The sequence below is a fragment of the Vigna radiata genome, chromosome 11 (assembly GCF_000741045.1).
Source record: "Vigna radiata var. radiata cultivar VC1973A chromosome 11, Vradiata_ver6, whole genome shotgun sequence".
In the NCBI taxonomy this organism is placed as follows: domain Eukaryota; kingdom Viridiplantae; phylum Streptophyta; class Magnoliopsida; order Fabales; family Fabaceae; genus Vigna; species Vigna radiata.
The window spans coordinates 19,603,385-19,609,214 of record NC_028361.1 but is presented as its reverse complement, the minus strand read 5'-3'; the positions used below and the strand labels follow the sequence as shown (position 1 = coordinate 19,609,214).

Below are 5,830 nucleotides of genomic sequence, written 5' to 3'. Positions count from 1 at the left end.
TGTCTCCAATCCTGTATCCTTATTGCTTACACCAATGAATGGTAATCATTGCAAAAGAAGAACAAAAACAACACAAACCATAAACAACGCGAGGATAAGCTAAATTTCAAAAGAAATATAAATCATTAATTAATCAAGTTGTATCACAAAATCAGTAATATTATTATTATAATTCAACCTAAACTAACCACCAAGCAATCAAAAAACATACATTTCACAAACATGGAAAAACTAGATTCAATTATCTAGATACATGCCCTAATATCATATTTAATAAAAGCACACGCTATTGGTGGCCTCTACTACTCTGTAGCGTCATTGCTAATGGATTTCACCTTACCACTCACAAGGATAGTCCCATTTTGCACTTTTTTCTTGGTATTTCTTTTTGTACATGTGAACCATCTTCATTCGCATGTAACGTTTGAGTCTTCTATAAGAGTCATTGTTGATTAATGACCCTAATGGTATGTCTTGATCATTTTTGTGTTGTTAATAGCGGTAGATAGGGCTTTCTATGCATTTGAAGGTGTTATTAGGATTTCTTTAACGTTTGGTCTGTCTTCCTAGCAAGGGAAGCTAATTGCATTATTTTTAATTGATAAATAACTTGTAATTGATAATGGGTGCTTATATGATAGTTGCTTTGGTTAATTGAGTTGTTAGATGAAATATGACATTTGGTGTTGAGTTAGGGTTTTGAATTGTCTTTAGCAATTTGTATTTCGAAATTATGTATGTTGTACGGTTGATATTGCATTTAAGATGAATTGAGTCATTGAGTTGTGTATAATCTGACTATTGGCATGTTTCATAAGATATGATTGTTGTTAGATTGTATTATAGGGCTTGGATGACATAAATTTGCAGAATTATGTTTTGTAGAAATATGCAGACTCGTTGGGCAAGCATATATTTGATGGGTGAAGTCAAAGTCAAAGAACTACTAACTTGGTATTCATTGGATTATAATACACTCATTAGGCAAGACCAAACTTAGAAAGCTCTCTGACTCGAAAGTTTTTAGGTGTCAAAATATTTGTTGGGCGAGGTCAAAGTCAGATAACTATTCACTTGATAGTAGTTGGGCAAGAATACACTTGTTGGGCGACACCAAATTTTGAGAGTTGACTAATTTTACAAGTAGGCAAAAATATATTCACTGGGTGACATCAAGGCCAAAGAGCCAAAGTGGTGGAAAAGTTTAAGGTTGAGATTGAAGTTCAACAAAAGCAACCATAAAGAGTGGGAGGACAATCTAGGTAAAGAGTTGGACAGAATGAGAGCAAGAAACACTACAAGAAAAATGGCAATTACATACGGCCTAAATCCGTATATAACATGAAAAATCCGTATATAAACTGTGATTATATACGAATTACATACGGTCAAAAATCTGTATATAAAATGGTCGTAGCTAATGTTATATACAGATAATCCGTATATAAATTACATATGGATAATCCGTATATAAATTACATACGGATAATCCGTATATAATACCCGTAAATAATTATATACAGAAAAATCCGTATATAATATCTGTATATAATTATATACGAAAAATCCGTATGTAATCTGTATATAATCTGTATTACATCCATTAACTTTCCTTCATCAATCAGTCTAATAAGAAAGCACAAAGGATAATAAGTAACATGTAAATTGCTAAGAAACGCAAGATGCAATTATTAAATGTCTCACTATATATAAAGAAAATACATGAATATTCAGAATATCGATACAAACACTGACGGTACAATTGTGTGTATCCTGTTTGCGTTGATTATACTACATTGGTAACATTCTAGTTTCAGTGTAATGGAACTTGAAAAAAACTACAGTTTGAACAACAATTTGAACTATATATAATACCATTCTACAGCCTTTCATATGGTTGCTCATTATCCCAATCAAAGGAAAGGAAAATTGTCGTGTCAAAGTTGAAAGCCTTCAGAATTTGTGGAAAAGCCAATTAGGCTCTACTTTAGCAGAGCATCTAGTGCAAATGCATTGTTAAGTGAGAAGGATGACTGGGAGAATTGAGGATTTGTTGATGTGGTAGACAAGATTTGTGCTGAGACAGGGTTCAAGCATGTCAAAAGCATATCTACACAACCAAAAATGCATTGTCATAAAGTATATTCATGTTATATGCTTCAATGTAAATAAACTTTATGAATCACATAGGTATGCATTATGTATAAGATAAAATGTAATACTTCTCACCTGTTCTCTTGAATACTTACTAGGACCTTTGGCTGATTGTTAAAACTAGCTTCTTCTATACTGGATTGCAGATGCAGATGCAGAACTATATACCAAGAACCAATTGCAAGGAATCTAAAAACCATAATTAAATAGGCTGAGAATGGATACTAAGTATAAAACCAAATAATTGCAAATTGAAGGAAAAATAAGGTCACGAAAGCAAATTGTAAATAAACACTTAAATTCTTATGCAAGCAATTTTGATTAGGTAACTAGAGGAATTTTCTAGCTCTCACTGGTGAAATGCATGATCTTAATGAAGTTGCCAATATGCGGAGTACATATATAGGTTAAGATTAAATATAAATATATATTAATCAACATATGGATCAATACTTATTGAACTACCATTTGTCAATGTTATATAATACTATGCAATGTGCTTTACATTATCCTAAATATACCAACATCAGTTAGGATGTGTAGATTTTGCTTAGTTTTATAATGGATTTCTTCTATAGTAATAATTGGTCATTGGTTTAATCACTGGTTGATTTCAGAACAACACTATCTTGGTCAGGATAAGCCAGAATGCCAAATTTAAATACCGCCTACTCATGCTTAGGAATTAGGACAAAGTGATGATAGCATTTACAAAAGAAATTCTAAAACTAAATTAAAGACGTGGAACCATTAAATTTACTTCTAACCACTACATATAAATTACAAACTATCAGTCAGTAAACAAACATGACCCAATAAAATCCATCCCAATAAAATCATCCTAAAGGCATAGACNTATTAAACACTCACATGGAACTAAAGGAGATTAAGATAATGGAAATTGCATTGTTGAAGTCCTGAACAACAAACTTTGACATTTATTACGACAACTTTGCAACATGAATCAAAGTCAAACATTCATTTTTTTAATTTTTTACTACATCAGGTGGATCTGTTTTTCAATATCAAATGCCAAAACAACTAGGTAACTCATCCAATCGTTATAAATATGTTTAACTTTATCCATGATTGATATTTAGTTGTATGATTAAATTAATACCTTGATTTCACTAAACATGAGGTTTACTATTTCAGATTTTTAGTTTCGTTGTTTATCTATCAATACACATAGCAGTTTGTGAGATATAATACCTGTAGGAGGTTCCTGCCAAGATCTTCAGCTAACTTTAGTAACTGATTATCATGTGATGGAACTCTTATGCCCTGCAGACAACATATGTGAACATAATATTTGAGTACATTTCTCATGATGACAATGAGGAAAAAAAATGAAGAAGAGGTAAAAGTTGAACAAGTGGATGAAGATAAGAAGTGTATGCAGCAGTTTCAGTCAAAATAGCTTAGAAGCAGAAAAAAAACCAAGACATTGTCATAAATAACAGAACATGTGATTCCAGTATATAAATAGTTAGTCTTACTCAAAGTACAGAATTTCCTATGAAAACATGACATTTCAATACTTACATATATCACCAAGACCCAAACCAGCCATCAAACTAGACTAAATTCAAATACTGATATATATATATATATATATATATATATATATATATATAACTTACTTTCATTTCTATTCATTTCTTGGACATGCCTAAACGTTAATTGAACATTAACCCCATCCAATTATCAAAGTTCACATTCATTCATACATAGGTATAAAGCTAACAAACCTTTTTTTTTATATCCTAGAACTATCATATTTCTAATGTATCAATACACACAAAGCACTTGGTTATATTATTTATTCATATCTCTTTACCATATATCAATTTATATCTGATGATCACCAGTTAACACCCTCAAACAAATTCAGCAGCCAACATAGACAGAGAAAGACAATTTCCAACTTAAAACAATAATAACATGTATTTTGGCTGTATCGAAAGTTCATTTTCCAAAGTTCACCTGGTTACGACTACTTCAACACACCATTTTATCATATTTCACTCCACATACAATATAATTTATCAAACTAACACAATATAACATATTATAAAACATCTATTAAACCACGAATTAATACTTACCAGGTCCGGAAGGCAATTGGAGGTCGAGCTTATGGAAGAAACCAACCTAGGGTTTCAGAAATGGGGATTTCCAACCTCCAAAGAATAGAGAACAATAATCGGTCAATAAAACATTATAGATACTACGAAAATGAAGGAAGCTTAGATTACTTAGCAGATGAAGGTCTTAGCGAACCACAGAGGCTGAACGACAGTGTTTGCTGAACCAGATTCTTCCGCCAACGACGCACAAAACACAATTAGGGAAAACGCTTCCAAGACCTTCAGTGCGTTCGATAGAAGAAGCTTTCACTGCGTTCAATAGAGGAGACTTCAAGTTAGGGTTCGACAAAGGTTCCAGTACGGCCACAACTTCGGTTCGACTGAGGGCAAACGACAACTCCAATGCGACACTACGGGTCCACTGAGGGACAATGGTCCTTCGGATACACAGAAAGACAGTTCGATGGAAGAACAATAACCCTTGACGAGGAAGAACAAGGCTCGACGAGGGAGAATGATGGCTTCACAACACAACAATCACTGACAACACAATCAGACAGAGAGAATCATGGTCGTTAGCGAGTGCGGGAGAACGACGGATTCGGTGAGGTAGGGCTCGCAAGGTCCAAAACCTAGAGCTCGAGAAGGGGACAATCTTTTTGGTCGAGAGAGGGAGGAAAACAAATGACACCAGCCTTCATCAGAATAATACATTATTATTAAGTTTTATTATTTTATTATTAATTACCTCCACCGTATATAAAATCAGTGTGTAAATATTTTCTTCACCTTATATACGACCTTTTATACGGACTCTTCCTTCGCAAAGTTCCCGCTATCTCGCGCCAACCTTACCCACTGATGTTATATACGGATATTCCGTATGTAAATTTTTTCTCTCGTTATATACGGATTATCCGTATGTACAGGATCTGTATATAAAATCTGTATGTAAAATCCTTGTTATATACGGATTAAAATCCGTATATAATTATCCGTATATAATTGGCGTTTTTCTTGTAGTGAAACCTTACTCTAGACCTTAATCTCATAAGTTAAGAAGGAGTTCTTCCTAGCAGTAGTTTCGACAGGGCAAAGTTCAGTGTTATGTATGTGGAGGACCACATCTTAGGAGAGTTTGTCCTTAACAGTTGGTTACATGAGATGTAACCTTTTGGTGGAGAGGAACACTTTGCTAGGATTGTCCTTTAAGTAGAAGAGTTGTAGTTCAGCCTCAACCGACATCTTAGTAAAGGAAGAGGGGTAATAGACCCCAAGTTTGAGGGAGGGTGTATGTTATGTCTATATTAGAGGTAGCTAGATGAGGTATCCTTATCGTTGGCAATTGTTTGATAATTGATAAGAATACATGTGCTTTGTATGATTATGGAGAAACACTATCTTTTATGTTAGAAGTCTACGTTCAAGAGTAGGGTTTGCATGTGAAGTAGTTGTAGTATGATCTTGTGGGATCTACTCCAACCTATCATTTGGTTAAGACACAATGATGTGTCCTTGACCTTTACTAGCAAGTCTTCTCCAATTCGATAAGGATGTTTAACTGATCTGCTAGCTAATTGTAATGT

At 33.6% G+C, this 5,830-nt stretch overlaps 1 long non-coding RNA gene across 1 annotated transcript; it reads right to left on the bottom strand.

The window, feature by feature from the left end:
• Positions 1–1,992: 1,992 nt before the first annotated feature.
• On the bottom strand, positions 1,993–4,359 carry LOC111240600. The gene is made up of 3 exons (XR_002666048.1): positions 4,263–4,359; positions 2,230–2,343; positions 1,993–2,077 (listed from the first exon to the last, which is right to left on the bottom strand). It is a non-coding gene; the product is annotated as an uncharacterized LOC111240600 (long non-coding RNA).
• Between the last annotated feature and the right edge of the window lie 1,471 nt (positions 4,360–5,830).